Consider the following 16289-nt stretch of genomic DNA (forward strand, 5'->3'; position numbering starts at 1 on the left):
CCTCCTCACTGCCCGGTGGTGCCACGGCGCGTACCAGCCACAGAGCATCTTCTGACAGCTCAGAGGAGCAATTGCAGGGAACGTCCTGCTCAACCCCACGTTGGAAAATGCACAGTGAGTTCTGTGGCGATGGCGCTTACACAGTGTCCTTGGCATAGAGCTCTGTGGGAATGGAACAAAAGACCAGCCTCTGACACCTCCTGCAAAATGGCCTCTCTCTGCTCCAGAGCATGGGACGCTGTAGCTTTAATGGTAGTAAAACAATCGTACCCTGGGAAAACAAGCTTAACGCCCTCTCTGGAAAAGGCTGAAACTTTTTTGCTGAAATTAAAAAAACAATTCAGCCTGACTGGCTGTTAATGACCCTTGCAGAAAGTCATATTTCTTGCCCACCATGCACGTGAAAGAACCATTTCCGTTTCCAGTGCCAGGAGAAAGGAGTCCCAGAAGAAGCCTTTGTGCCTCCTCCACTTCAACCGATGCATGGGAGAGGTCAAATAATCAGACCAAATATTACAGTCCATGCTGGGGTGTGCATACACCGCACTAGGCGAGAAAGGGTTAATTCCACACTAAGGGTATGTCTACACTACGAAATTAGGTCGAATTTATAGAAGCCGGTTTTATAGAAATCGGTTGTATACGGCCGATTGTGTGTGTCCCCACATAAAATGCTCTAAGTGCATGAAGTCGGTGGACCGCGTCCACAGTACCGAGGCTAGCGTCGACTTCCGGAGTGTTGCACTATGGGTAGCTATCCCACAGTTCCCGCAGTCTCTGCCACCCAGTGGAATTCTAGGTTGAGATCCCAATGCCTGAATGATGCAAAACAGTGTCGCAGGGGGTTCTTGGCACCTCCCCCTCAGTCAGAGCAACGGCAGACAATCAATTCGCGCCTTTTTACCTGGGTTACCTGTGCAGACAACATACCACGCAAAGCATGGAGCCCGCTCAGCTCAGCTGAGCTCACCGTCACCATATGTCCTCTGGGTGCCGGCAGACATGGTACTGCATTGCTACACAGCAGCAGCTAATTGCCCTTTGGCAGTAGACGGTGCAGTATGACTGGTAGCCTTCATCGGCGATCTGGGTGCTGGCATACCTGGGGCTGGCAGATGTGGGCTGCATTGCACACAACAGCAGCCCCTTGCCTTTTGGTAGAAGATGGTATATTACGACTGGTATCCGTCGTCATCGTACTGCAGTGGCTGTCAATCATGGGCACCTGGGCAGACATGCTCAGTCCTAGCGAACTGTCTTGATGATGATGGCTATCAGTCGTAGTATGCTATTTTCTGCCAAGCGCCCAGTATTTTCTGCCAAGCACCCAGAAGATACCGAGGCCTATTAGTCATGCTGCACCGTCGTCTGCCAGCTTAAGATGCAAAAAATAGATTTGTTCTGTATTCATTTACTTCCCCCTCCCTCCGTGAAATCAACGGCCTGCTAAACCCAGGGTTTTGAGTTCAATCTTTGGGGGGGCCATTCTGTGTGACAGTTGTTTGTGTTTCTCCCTGATGCACAGCCACCTTTGTTGATTTTAATTCCCTGTACCTGTAGGCCATGTCGTCACTCACCCCTCTCGCCCTCCCTCCCTCCATCCGTCAGATACTAGTTTCGCGCCTTTTTTCAGACCAGACGCCATAGCACTAGGATCATGGAGCCCGCTCAGATCACCGCGGCAATTATGAGCACTATGAACACCACGCGCATTGTCCTGGAGTATATGCAGAGCCAGGACATGCCAAAGCAAAACCAGGACCAGCTGAGGAGGCGATTGCAGCACGGCGACGAGAGTGATGACGAAATTGGCATGGACATAGACCTCTCAAAAAGTACAGGCCCCAGCAATGTGCAAATCATGGTGTTACTGGGGCAGGTTCATGCCATGGAACGCCGATTCTGGGCCCGGGAAACAAGCAAAGACTGGTGGGACTTCATCGTGCTGCAGGTGTGGGACGATTCCCAGTGGCTGCGAAACTTTCGCATGCGTAAGGGCACTTTCATGGAACTTTGTGACTTGCTTTCCCCTGCCCTGAAGCGCCAGAATACCAGGATGAGAGCAGCCCTCACACTTGAGAAGCGAGTGGCCATAGCCCTGTGGAAGCTTGCAACGCCAGACAGCTACCGGTCAGTCGGGAATCAATTTGGAGTGGGCAAATCTACTGTGGGGGCTGCTGTGATCCAAGTTGCCAGGGCAATGAAAGACCTGGTGATATCAAGGGTAGTGACTCTGGGAAACGTGCAGGCCATAGTGGATGGCTTTGCTGCAATGGGATTCCCAAACTGTGGTGGGGCGATAGACGGAACCCATAGCCCTGTCTTGGCACCGGAGCACCAAGCCACCGACTACATAAACCGCAAGGGGTACTTTTCAATGCTGCTGCAAGCCCTGGTGTATCACAAGGGACGTTTCACCAACATCAACGTGGGATGGCCGGGAAAGGTACATGATGCTCGCGTCTTCAGGTGCTCTGGTCTGTTTCGAAAGCTGGAGGAAGGGACTTTCTTCCCGGACCAGAAAATAACCATTGGGGATGTTGAAATGCCTATAGTTATCCTTGGGGACCTAGCCTATCCCTTAATGCCATGGCTCAGGAAGCTGTACACAGGCAGCCTGGACAGTAGTCAGGACCTGTTCAACTACAGGCTGAGCAAGTGCTGAATGGTGGTGGAATGTGCATTTGGATGTTTAAAAGCGCGCTGGCGCAGCTTACTGACTCGCTCAGACCTCAGCGAAAAGAATATCCCGATTGTTATTGCTGCTTGCTGTGCGCTCCACAATATCTGTGAGAGTAAGGGGGAGACATTTATGGCGGGGTGGGACGTTGAGGCAAATCGCCTGGCCGCTGATTACATGCAGCCAGACACCAGGACGGTTAGAAGAGCACAGCAGGGCATGGTGCGCATCAGAGAAGCTTTGAAAATGAGTTTTGTGACTGGCCAGGCTGCGGTGTGAGACTTCTGTTTGTTTCTCCTTGAGAACCCTCTTCCCCCACCCCCGACCCAGTTCACTCTACTTCCCTATAAACCAAAAACCCCACCCTCCCCTCCCCCTTCGAGCACCACTTGCAGAGGCAATAAAGTCATTGTTACTTCACATTCATGCATTCTTTATTAATTCATCACACAACTAGGGGGATAATTGCCAAGGTAGCCCGGGAGGGGTGGGGGAGGAGGGAAGGAAAAGGACACATTGCAGTTTAAAACTTTAACTCTTATTGAAGGCGAGCCTTCTGATGCTCGGGCAATCATCTGGGGTGGAGTGACTGGGTGGCCGGAGGCCCCCCCACCGTGTTCTTGGGCATCTGGGTGAGGAGGCTATGGAACTTGGGGAGGAGGGCTGTTGGTTACACAGGGGCTGTAGTGGCAGTCTCTGCTCCTGCTGCCTTTCCTGCAGCTCAACCATACGCTGGAGCATATCAGTTTGATGCTCCAGCAGACGGTGCATCGACTCTTGCCTTCTGTCTGCAAGCTGACGCCACCTATCATCTTCAGCCCACTACTTGCTCTGTTCATCCCCCACTTCAGCCCGCCACCTCTCCTCTCATTCATACTGTGCTTTTCTATAGTCTGACATAGTCTGCCTCCACGCATTGTGCTGTTCTCTTTCAGCGTGGGAGGACATCTGGAGCTCCGTGAACATGTCATCCCGAGTCCGCCATTTTCTCCTTCTAATCTTCACTAGCCTCTGTGAAGGAGAAACATTTGCAGCCGGTGGAGGAGAAGGGAGAAGTGGTTAAAAAAGACACATTTTAAACAATGGGTACACTCTTTCAGGTTAAATTTTGCTGTTCACATTACACAGCACATGTGCTTTCGTTACAAGGTCGCATTTTTCCTCTTATATTGAGGGCCTGCCGGTTTGGTGTGAGAGATCACTCACGCAGTGCCAGGCAACAGATTTCGGCTTGCAGGCAGCCATGGTAAGCCACAGTCTTTTGGCTTTTTTCACCTTCTTAACACTTGGGAATGGTTTCAAACTGTAGCGCCCTCATTTCCCATACCAAGCACCCATTGGGTTGGCCATTTAAAATGGGTTTGCAATGTAAAAGGAGGGGCTGCGGTTCCCGCGTTAACATGCAGAACAAACCCAACTAACCCCCCTCCCCTCCCAACACCCAATTCTCTGGGATGATCACTTCACCCGTCGTCCCCCCCACCATGTGGCTAACAGCAGGGAACATTTTTGTTAGCCGAGCAGGAACGGGCACCTCTGAATGTGTCCTTAATAAAATCACCTCATTTCAACCAGGTGACCATGAATGATATCACTCTCCTGAGGATAACAAAGAGCGATAAGGAATGGATGTTGTCTGCATGCCAGCAAACACCGGGACCATACGCTGCCATGCTTTGTTATGCAGTGATTCCAGACTACGTGCTACTGGCCTGGCATGGTAAAGTGTCCTACCATGGCGGACGGGATAAGGCAGCCCTCCCCAGAAACCTTTTGCAAAGGCTTTGGGAGTACATCAAGGAGAGCTTTCTGGAGATGTCCCTGGAGGATTTCCGCTCCATCCCCATACACGTTAACAGACTTTTCCAGTAGCTGTACTGGCCGCGATTGCCAGGGCAAATTAATCATTAATCATTAAACACGCTTGCTTTTAAACCATGTGTAATATTTACAAAGGTACACTCACCAGAGGTCCCCGGTGTGCCCTCAGGGTCTGGGAGCACACCTTGGGTGAGTTTGGGGGTTACTGGCTCAAGGTCCTGGGTGCTAAACATATCCTGGCTGTTGGGGAAACCGGTTTCTCTGCTTCCTTGCTGCTGTGAGCTATCCACATTATCTTCAGCCTCCTCTTCCTTGTACCCCAAACCCTCTTCCCTGTGTGTTTCTCCAGTGAAGGAGTCATAGCACACGGTTGGGGTAGTGTTGGCTGCACCCCCTAGCATGGCATGCAGCTCCGCGTAGAAGTGGCATGTTTGCAGCTCTGCCCCGGACCTTCCGTTTGCCTCTCTGGCTTTGTGGTAGGCTTGCCTTAGCTCCTTAATTTTCACGCGGCACTGCTGTGCATCCCTGTTACGGCCTCTGTCCTTCATGGCCTTGGAGACCTTTTCTAATATTTTGCCATTTCTTTTACTGCTACGGAGTTCAGCTACCACTGATTCATCTCCCCATATGGCGAGCAGATCCCGTACCTCACGTTCGGTCCATGCTGGAGCTCTTTTGCGATCCTGGGACTCCATCACGGTTACCTGTGCTGATGAGCTCTGCGTGGTCACCTGTGCTCTCCACGCTGGGCAAACAGGAAATGAAATTCAAACGTTCGCGGGACTTTTCCTGTCTACCTGGTCAGTGCATCTGTGTTGAGAGTGCTGTCCAGAGCGGTCACAATGAAGCACTCTGGGATAGCTCCCGGAGGCCAAGAACGTCGAATTCCATCCACACTACCCCAATTCCGACCTGTTAAGGCCGATTTTATTGCTAATCCCCTCGTCGGAGGTGGAGTAAAGAAACCGGTTTAAAGGGCCCCTTAAGTCGAAAGAAAGGGCTTCGTCATGTGAACGTGTCCAGGCTTAATTCGATTTAATGCTGCTAAAGTTGACCTAAACTCGTAGTGTAGACCAGGCCTAAGGCTGGAGGAAGTCCCGCCCCTCAGACCATGCAGGGCATGCTCCAACTGCTGTGTTAGTATAAAGGAGAACAGCTCAGCTCAGTCTGGGCTGGCCACTGAGGAAGAAGCACGCTTGGTTGAGGCTCCAGGCCAGGAGCTGCTACAGCCCCTACTGCGGGACCAGAGATCCCAGGGACCAGACCAGAGACTTGCTACCTACAGTCAATTGGTGGGAGTCAAAGTTCCATGGAGCTGCCAGTGCCAGGGACCTGGAGACCCTAACACAATAGATGGACGACAGCTTCAGGAAATAAGGCAGTAAGTGGCCCAGGGAGATGGAATGAGTGGTATCTCCTACCCATGGAAGGTCAGCATGTTGCGGTAGGATCCTGGCTGGATGGATGGCGAATGCACTAACCTGAGAGGGCCTTGAGCTGGGACCCAGTGGAGTCAGGTGTTCCCAGTTCCCCTTACTCCAGCCGCTACCCCCCTTTAAAAACGGACCCCATCAGGCCTTGCAGCCCTGAACTAAAGGGTGGCCATATTGATTCAGGCCATTAGGCCACGGAATTAGGCCATGTTGACTCTGGACTTAATGCACCTAAATCTTGAGTTCAAGGACAGTCCAACCTTTCCAGTGATAACTCACATGACCCATCTTGCATAAAACACATCTTAGCTATGCCATATGCATATCATAACAATATCTCTTTGAAGAATATGAGTGTAGGGTCACAGCACCTCTGGCAGGGCAGCGGCTAGCAGGGACCAGGGGAAGCTAGAGAGAGCTCCTGGCTGGTTTCTGGGACTTGCAGGCTTGAGACGCTGAGAAGAGGGTGAAGAACGTGCTGGGGCTGTGGGGAAGCAGCCCTGGGAATTGAAGCAGCACTGGTGGAGGAAGTTAAGGAGAAGAAGCAGAAGCTGTTATCTACAGGATCCCTGGGCTGGGGCCCAGAGTAGTGTGGGCCTTGTTCCCTGCCACTCACCACTGGGGAAATGGCTGGATTGGGAGACACTTCGCTGCACACACCCCCACGTCACCCTGGAAGGGAGGAGCACAGTCATAAAGAGGATGCTGCAGTACTTGGACTGAGGCGGGTCTGCAAGTGGTGATGACGATGGACAAGGCACCACCAGGAGAGGGAACACCGGCTGAGTGAGCTAATCCCTGAGACAAACAGCAGGAGGTGCCACCTGGTGAATGAACCCCATTACAGGGCCTGAGTGCATGCCCTCCCCTTCCTGGGGGTCTGGCCAATCTCTGCCAAGTGAGGCTGAGCTGATCTGGGAGCCCAGCCAGGGATCTGATACTATCCAGACATATGAGTGTCCTCAGGGCAACACAGTTGCAAAAGTGAGTAGGGGCAGGCTGCAGTGCACACCACACTTGCTGACTCAGCCTTGTGCATCCTGAGGTGGCCAACTCGCCGTTGATGAGACCTCATCCCACCGTTTTCCTGGAGCTCCAGTCTACCCTGCTGCCATCCCTGTCTGTGTCGCTGTTGTCTGCTTTAGCAGTTGACTGGAAGGTGCACATTGGCACCATGCCATGTAGCCATCTTGTCTCGAAGGGCGAAAGCAGGAAGAATGGTGCCTTCATAGCCCACCCTATATTCCATAACATCATTAAGGAAAATATTTCTCAATGAACTCTCAGTAAATGACAGAAACAGCCAGTGTCTGCATCATGCTAAGGGCATTAGTATTTTCTTTAAATTTGCCAGACCAACCTAACTAACATCTAACACATTTGAAGCTCTTCTTTTCACACCGTTGCTCATTCTCAGGTCTGCTTTGTCTCCAGACAGATCCATTCTCTTTCAGAACAGCCTTGCTTTTTCTTGTTCATTGACATGTCGGAGTAAACACTCCCCTTCACTCTATTCTCAGACAAACGCTAGTATTAACTGTTTGCTACTGACGGGTTCAGAAAGCATTTGTCAAGTGGAAGGTTTTGGGGGATTGTTCCCAAGATCCAGTACTTTATGTTGAAAGATCTCCCACCTTTGTTGGTGAAACTAAGACCAAGGTTTCCTTGCAATATACAGAAAGAAAGTAGCTTTTTCACCCCAGATGGGGCTTGAACCCACAATCTTTGATGTAGAAAGCCATTGCCTTATCCATTAGGCCACTGGAGCCCTAAACTCCAAGTGCAGAAGGGCTGGAAATTCCATCCCATAATTGCACATTCCACACATTTAACTTGGAAACCAAATACCCCTTTTATGTGCCTTACACAAATGTCTGCATCCCCTGGCAGCGAGGCAACTGGGCAGGTTGCTGACAGAGATGAGCACCACCTTTCCGCTAGCCATCTTTAGAGAAGAACCCCACCCTAGAGTCACCCCTCCCTCCGTCAGCACTCCACGTCTGTGGCTCTGAGAGGCAGTAGGATGATTGGGGGAAATCCAGGGCTGGAAGGGGGTAAGGTCAGCCTGTAAGGAGTAACCAGGTGGGGCAGACCCAGTGGGAGGCTGTAGGCTGCTGGTCGGTCGTTGGGATCAGAGCTCTAGATCAAAGCTGCACAGCGACCTGACACCCAGGGTTATAAGGCCGACATAGTGACCCCCTTACTGGCCTCGGTGAGCCCCAAACCCTTGTTACTAAGGGCATTGAGGAGTCTCTGTCCCTTATTAACTTCTGGGAGCTTCCCAGCAGGCTGCGGGAGTCAGCCACCGCCTGCCTCACAGGTTAGACTCTTGGCGCTGTGCCAGCCGCCCCCTCACTTGAAGGCCCAGTGTAAGAAGAAGGAGGCCCGGTGCTGGCAGAAGAGGGTTTTGATTAATCGACCTTTGTGTTATGGGCCCAGCACGCTGCCGCTGTGTCACTCTGCTGGTTCTTCACCCACAGCATCCACCACCCAGCCTCCACACTAGCGCCTTGGCAGGCAGATGTGCAAACTGCTAGGCAGCATCCTTGGTAACAACAGACACGTGTCTCTGTTGACACGTGTCTCAATGAGTCAGTGCATTTGGCTGTTAACTGAAAGGTTGGTGGTGTGAGCCCACCCAGGGATGGTGGTAACCCTGTGTTACTTCTTTGCTCCTCAAGACTTCCTGGGAGTCTGAAAAGCCCCCTTTTCCACCTCAAAAACATCCCTCTTGGCCTCAGGGGGTTCAGCTGGTGGCCTGAAGAGGGCGCTGGGTGCGACTCAGAAACCCATCTCCCAGCAGCCATTCCAGGGGCTCGGGCCTAATCCTCAAGCCGAGAGTGAAACCTTCAGCCAGCCACGTTTTGCTCCTTTCCTGCATCTGCGCAAGCGGCAAGCGAGGAACGGACAAGACACGCCAGCTCGAAGACACCTCCCTCCCACTTCCCTGTAGGCTGTGCAAAGCTCTTGGCCAGCCTCATGCCTCGTCAGGGAAGTGTGGCCATGCTGCCCAAGCCTGAGTCACGTACGCAGCCTGACCCGCCCCGGCTGACGGAGCGCAGAGCCACGCGAGTCAACGGCAGGTCGAGTCAGGGCCGCGTAACCCGCCCTCCTGGGGCTCCGGGCTGGGGAAGCAGGGTTTGTGGAAGGGGCGGGGCCTCGGCAGAAGGGGCGGAGCAGGGGATTAGTCTCCCCCAGCTGGTGGTTCACGTCCCGCCCATGGTGGTGCAATGATAGAGGCTGCCCAGTCTGCACTTGCAGTGAGGTTCCCCCACTACGTGGTCGTGCAGAGGCTGCAGGAGACAGGCAGGTGGCAGCAGGGGAAGTGGTGACACAGGAGCTCTCAGCAGCAGGGTGAAGGACAATGCCGTGGAGCAGCAGCGACGCAGAGTGAACAGGGCAAACCGAGAGCCAGTTGAGGGAGTGGTGGCAGCAGAACCTGAGGTATCACTCGATGACTTCCCCTCCCTCCCTCACCCCTGGGGCTTTGCTGCCCAAGGGGAGTGGGGGTTGGGGGAAGGAGAGTGGAGGGGTCTGTTAAAGGAACATTGGATTGGCCTGTCACACCACAAGGTGAGAAACTGAGGCGAAGGGCACTGCCCAGTGCACTCTGGGATGGGGGGTTTTGCTTATGATCATAGATTTGAATGTGGTTGTGGTAGAAGCAGTAAATACATTTAGGCGGCCTGGCTAGCTCAGCTGGCAGCACCCCTGGCTCTTAACCTAAAGGCTGAAGTTACAATTCCCTGTCTGGCGGCTTGGGGCTCCTCTTCAACAATACAACACACAATCTGCGTAATCCCCACCCAGTAATCTGGGGAAACTAACCCTGCCCACTGGGTGCCTCTAAGAGGTGATACTTTCCCCACTCACACGCACTGAGTGTAGAAAAGGAACTTAATAAAAAGGAGGAAAATAACTATGTATTAACTTGAGAAAACACAATCAGGCTTCATAAGCTGATAAAGGGGGGGATAACTCAGTGGTTTGAGAATTAGCCTGCTAAACCCATGCTTGTGAGTTCAATCTTGAGGGGGCTGTTTAGGGATCTGGGGCAAAATCAGTATTTGGTCTTGCTAGTGAAGGCAGGGGACTGGACTTGATGACCTTCCAGTTCTATGAGATAGGTATATCTCCATCTATTACTTTACTATGAGTAGAACATCCACCCCACAGTGCGCTGGGCAGTGGCCTTTTGCCTTGGGCTCTTAAATCCAGACACCAAAAGCTCTTTGGATGTGCCCCTCCCTTCACTGAACCTCACCCACAGCTACTGTCCTGGGTCAATGAAAACCCAGAGTTCACCTCTCACCTCCTGGGGGGAAAGCCCCTTTCTCCCTCCGCTGTCTGGCCACATTGCCGGTCACTTGCCGTTCCACCCTGTCACCGCTCTGCTGGCCACTCTCTCTCTCCTCCGGGATGTCTTGCAGTCCCACCAGGAGCGGCGTAGGCTCCCTAAAAGTAGCGGTCACCAGAGCCCGAACAGTAGCCCCATCCCTTCTGCTCGCGGCCACGGCCCTGCACCACCCCTTCTCCCCAAGGCCCCGCTCCTACGCTGCCTCTTCCTCCCAAGAACCTGCCTCCCGCTCACTGCTCTCCTCCCCCTTCTCCCCCTCACTCACCCTTACAGTCATTACAAAGTGGTAAGGCAGAGACCTCCCACTTTAAAAGTTGTGGGGTGTTGTTCCCCCTGTTCCCTGCACTTCACACTGCTCTCACTGATTTCAGCTGTTAGTGAGGGAGCCTCACTGCTAGCGCAGACTGGACAGTTTTTTGCATGAGAGAGACTGTCCCAAAGCAGGACTAATGCTTAGACCTGGTTAATAGTGATTTCTGATCTGTTGGTCTGCAGCAAGACTCTACATTGAGTCTTAACCAGCTCTGTTATTCACAGAGACGAACAAAAGGGTGAAATGGTGCCTGGAAGCCTTAAGAAGAATCCACCCCACCAAGTACCAACACGTGTTGCTACCCGCTCTCAACTCCACTGAGAATGTTTTGGGGTCACTCCTTGCCTTTATCAACCTAGGGACCTGGGAGAAAAGTTATTAACAGGTGCTCCAGTGGCGCAATTGGTTAGCGCACAGTACTTATAGGGCAGTGCTGAGAGGAGCTATGCTGAGGTTGTGAGTTCAAGCCTCACCTGGAGCACTGCTTTTCATTAACCAAATGGCATCAGCCCCTCATTTGGCCCTGTGGAATGTAGAATTCTAGACTAGGGGACACTGAAGAGGGAAGCAGCTAAAAATGCCCCCTTCAATTATTACCTCCTCTGCAGAGAGCAGGTCAGAATCTACAGTACTTTCTCCCCCACCAGCCCCTGTGCCAGGATCCCTCAAGCAGAGCCTGGAGTCCTGCCCATCCTTTGATCCCTGAGCCTGGGGCGGGAAAGGAGCAATGTAGCCATTGTTAGAGGCTTTCCCTTGCCCCGCCCACTTCCCTGGTTCTTGTCACGCAAGCAGCAAAAGACCAGAAGTCCGAAGCGCAGACAATGTGATGTTTACTGGGGTTAGTTTCCAAGCAAGCAGAGTCCGAAGCCCTTCACACCAGTTGGGCTTATCACTATACGCTGATAGAGTCTGTTCCCGAGGGTACCCTTCCCAGTTCTGATACTGCAGAGCGTTTACCCCATGTCCTCCTTCCCAGCTCTGATGCTGAAGAGCCTTGCTTGTTTCCCTGTTCCCCATTCTCTGTTCCCGTTCCCCCCCTTAGCAAGCATGATTCCAATTTCCCCTTCCACTTCCTGTTTGACCCCAGTTTATACAGTAATATTCTCAGCTATACCTTAACCAATCATTTTACTGAAATTTAACTAGCCAATTCTAACATATTTTAAGATAATTCTCTAACCAATTATATCCCACTCCCCTAATTAACTTACACCTAGCAAAATTATTCTACAGACAGAAACAATTAGAGAGCCAGACAGATTGACAATAGAAAAGTGGGGGTCATAAAGATAAAATCTACAGAAATGAGGGTTTCACAACCACAGACATTGAGAAGGGATTTCTTGCCAGACCGGACGCTCTCTTAAGATCTGTTTCTTTATCTGGTGGTGACGGGCACTACCAGGACAGGATCGTCTTTATTCTCTTTATTCCCCTTAAAACCTATAGTCCAAACTACATTCAAAACTTCTTGCTTTAAACAACCCCTTCATTAACGAGGAGAAAATTCAGGCAGAAGCCCAGCTGCAGAGTGTGGGCTATCCAGTTTATTGCACTGAGTGCAACATGTATGATTACCTGCCCCGTGGGCAGGTGGCGTATGTGTGCATTCGGTGCCAGGAGCTCCAGGCCCTCAGAGACCACGTACGGACTCTGGAGGCAAGGGTGGCGGAACTGGAGGAGCTAAGGGAGGTAGAGAGGTATGTTGCTGAGGCTTTCCGGGACACTGTAGAATTGTCCCACCTCCGGTCAGACAGCCCCTGCGCTGTTGAGGAGGATGAAAGGCCCAGGGAAGCAGAGCAGTCAATGGGAGCAGAGGGAAACCTTCCCATAGTTGGGACCCTCCTTCCAGACGGTGCTGGGGTTGCCTCTCGCACTGAGGTTACCTCTCCAGGGGCAGGAACTCCAGTTGCTAGGAAAAAGCAGGTATTAGTATTGGGAGATTCGATCATTAGAAACATAGATAGCTGGGTTTATGATGACCGGGAGAACCGTATCGTGACTTGCCTGCCTGCTGCGAAGGTTGCGGATCTCTCAAGGCATCTAGACAGACTTATGTGTAGTGCTGGGGAGGAGCTGGTGGTCGTGGTACATGTAGGTACCAATGACATAGGGAAGGGTAGGAGAGACGTCCTGGAGGCCAAATTTAGGCTGCTAGGGAAGAGACTGAAATCCAGAACCTCTATGGTGGCATTCTCAGAAATGTTCCCAGTTCCACGCGCAGGGCCAGGTAGGCAGGCAGAGCTTCAGAGTCTCAATGCGTGGATGAGACGATGGTGTAGAGAGGGGGGTTTACATTCATTAGGAACTGGGGAAACTTCTGGAATGGGGGGAGCCTATACAGGAAGGATGGGCTCCACCTAAACCAAAGTAGAACCAGACTGCTGGCACTAAACATTAAAAAGGATGTAGAGCCGACTGCTGCAGAGGAGCATGTGGCTCGGACAGAAACTTCTCTTAGGGGAGAGTCTAATGATAGAGAATCTCCAGGTTATAGTCAGGAGCAGAGGATGGAAGATCTCTGTTCCAGATGGCCACATGCTTCTGAACTTGAGAGTCCAGCTAGAGATGCCTTCCATCCTTTGGGTTGACTCATAGCTGCATTCCTAGCTGCCACAGCTGATGATCACAGGCTCTTCGGCACCCCAGGCCCTAATTGGAGCTCCCCATAGTGGCTTGGGCTCCCTAGGTGGCTTTTACCATGGCCTGGCTTCAGCTTCTGTCCTGGTTGGGAGCAGGGCCTCCAGGGGAAGAGGAGAGGTGGGGCCTTGGAGAGGGGCAGGGACTCATGGCTCCCCCACTTCCACTGAGGTTCCGGTGCTTTTGCTCCAGAGCAGAGGCTGCATCATTGTTTAAACCAACACCAGATGAGGAGGGAGACATTCCCCAGGGATCTCAGTCCTAACCTGCCTCCTGTCCTGCTGCCAATACAGCTCAGGCCAAGCCTGCAGCCCCCAGCTGTTGCTGCTGCAGGGTGTAAAGCCCTTTCACTCGTATTGCCGAGTGTCCCTAGCTCTGCGACCTTTCTCTCTCCTCGTGCTGAGGGACCTTCCACTCCATTCCCAACCCACGTTCTAATGATCCAGGGGGTCTTCTCCCAGAAGAGGATCATTCGGGGCTGGATCCCTCTTTGTCTTTTCTCTGTGTCTAGCACAGTTCAAGGTGCCCATGGTGGGGTGTATGACCCCATGTAGAGCTGCCATTCAGCTTCCCTCATTTGGTCTCATTTTTCACTGAATCCAACCTTTTTTCAGTCCCTCATCACCATCCTCCCAAGCCCATTTCAATTGCTTCCACATCCCTTAACCAGGCCGTGTCCCTGTAGTGTGTGTTCTCTTCATAGGTCCTCTCTCAATCTTTCTCACCTTCTCGTCTTGAGTCTCCTGTGTCTCTGCGTTCTAAGCACAGACTAACTCTGCATTTCTGGCTGTTCAGAGGACGGGAGGGCCATGCCTATGTGTGGCCAGCAAACAGCTACAAAGACCCCTGGCCAGCCTGCTCCCTGCCATGCTAAACACCCACTGAAGGCCACCTGCAGACCAGCATGCTGGGGCGGCTGCTGATGCTCTGTGGCCAACATCAGAAAATGGTAGGAAAGCAGGGCCAGCCCCCTGGTGGGGCCTCTGACCGTTTCCACTCAAGGTGCTCACTTTGGCAGTGGGGCAGGAGATTTTACTGCAAGAGGCTTTTCCCCAGCTGGCAAGAAGCAGAGAAACACCCAGGCTCCGAAGGCGCTATTTAGGAAGCTCCCTCAAGCACAGGGACAGGCGCACATTTGGAAGAGGAAACTGCTCTACATACTAGCCTGGGCAGCCGCCCATTTTCTTTGGCAAGTCAGGAATGGCAAAGGCTAGATTGGAAGCACGTGGGGCTCATGCCCCAGCCTTTGTGACGCCCAACCCCCAACTTCCTCCTGGGGCTCTGGGTGAAGTCGGAACATTGGCCTGAGTGGCCAAGAAGAGGTTCCAGTGCTGAAGGGAGCAGGACTTTCAGCACAAAGGTAAAATGGCACAAGCACAAGTACAACCACAAAGGGACTTGAACCCTTAATCTGCTGATCCAAAGTCCAATGCCTTATCCATTAGGCCACTTGATCATACAGGACAAACCTCTCCAAGTACTTCTTTAGAGAAGATGGACACTGTGTTTCTCAGACTCAGGTCAATGAGGGGGGGCAAGACTCTCTTTGCGCAAGAGACATGTGAGATTTAATTCTCTGGAGCCAGGTGCAGGACTTTGTCAGGAGGGTTAGGCATGGGGATTGGGGTGCAGCGGACGGACCGGCCGTCTAGGTGCAGAGATTTAGTCGCACTGAGGCACAGGAGGAAGGAGGAGGAGGAATCCTGCAGATAGGCAGTTGCTGTGGAGAAAAAGAGGTGGCGAATCCCCCGTCCTAAATGGGCTGGCTGGCCTGACCCTTCTCCCCTCTGCGGAGTGTGGCGGGGGCTGCAGCTCGCCCCCTGTGGGGCAGGAAGGCACAGGTTTAGGGCGCTGGGCTCCGATGCACCCGGTAGGGCTTGGCAGGGCCTGTGGTTTCTGTTCTGAATTGCCTGGTGCTGGGCCCTTGCACAATCCCCAGCCATGCCGCACAGTGCGCCCCGAGAACGGGTGGGGGACCAAGCAGATGATCCAGCATGAGGCAGGGAGGATATGTGGTTGCAGGGAGGGAAGGCCTTGGGCTGCACTGGGGGAGTGCAGGGGTGACACCCCAGAAACTTGTAGCAAAGGGATGGACAGGTGGGGGGGAGGGGTGGATAGAAGAGGCAGTGAGCCTAAAAGGAGAGTGGGGTCTAGTGATCACAGCGGGGTGGGGGCTGGGCACCAGGACCCCTGGGTTCTATCCCTGGCTCTGGGAGCAGAGGGGGTCTAGAGGTGAGAGCAGGGGGGCTGGGAGCCAGGACTTCTGGGTTCCATAGTGGTGGCTGTTTTTCCCTGTGGCCTGGTCTACACTATGACTTTAAATCGGATTTAGCAGCGTTAATTCGAATTAACCCTGCACCCGTCCACACAACGACGCCATTTAATTCGAATTAAAGGGCTCATTAAATCGATTTCTGTACTCCACCCTGACGAGCGGAGTAGCACCAAAATCGATTTTAGTATTTCGATTTAGGGTTAGTGTGGCCGCAATGCGATGTTATTGGCCTCCGGGAGCTATCCCACAGTGCACCATTGTGACCGCTCTGGACAGCAATCTGAACTCGGATGCACTGGCCAGGTAGGCAGGAAAAGCCCCGGGAACATTTGAATTTCATTTCCTGTTTGCCCAGCGTGGAGAGCACAGGTGACCACAGATAGCTTATCAGCACAGGTAGCCATGCAGGCCGATAATCGAAAAAGAGCACCAGCATGGAGCGTACGGGAGGTACTGGATCTAATTGCTATATGGGGAGAGGATTCAGTGCTAGCAGAACTTCGTTCTAAAAGACGAAATGCCAAAACTTTTGAAAAAATCTCCAAGGGCATGATGGAGAGAGGCCACAATAGGGACTCAGATCAGTTCCGCGTGAAAGTCAAGGAGCTCAGACAAGCCTATCAAAAAACAAAGGAGGCAAACGGTCGCTCCGGGTCAGAGCCGCGGACATGCCGCTTCTACGCCAAGCTGCATGCAATTCTAGGGGGGGCTGCCACCACTACCCCACCTGTGACCGTGGATTCCGGGTCAGGGATAGTCTCATCAGCTAC

The 16289-nt window shown here is 52.6% G+C and overlaps 1 protein-coding gene and 1 non-coding gene across 3 annotated transcripts in view; one reads left to right on the forward strand and one right to left on the reverse strand.

Annotated features, from left to right (window-relative positions):
* Positions 1–16289, reverse strand: part of LOC117870001 (zinc finger protein OZF-like) — an 876360-nt gene that overhangs the window by 475304 nt on the left and 384767 nt on the right. The gene's annotated exons all lie outside the window — the stretch shown is intronic.
* TRNAI-UAU lies at positions 10992–11085 on the forward strand. The gene is made up of 2 exons: positions 10992–11029; positions 11050–11085. It is a non-coding gene; the product is annotated as a tRNA-Ile (tRNA).

This window comes from Trachemys scripta, chromosome 25 (assembly GCF_013100865.1).
Source record: "Trachemys scripta elegans isolate TJP31775 chromosome 25, CAS_Tse_1.0, whole genome shotgun sequence".
Classification (NCBI taxonomy): domain Eukaryota; kingdom Metazoa; phylum Chordata; order Testudines; family Emydidae; genus Trachemys; species Trachemys scripta.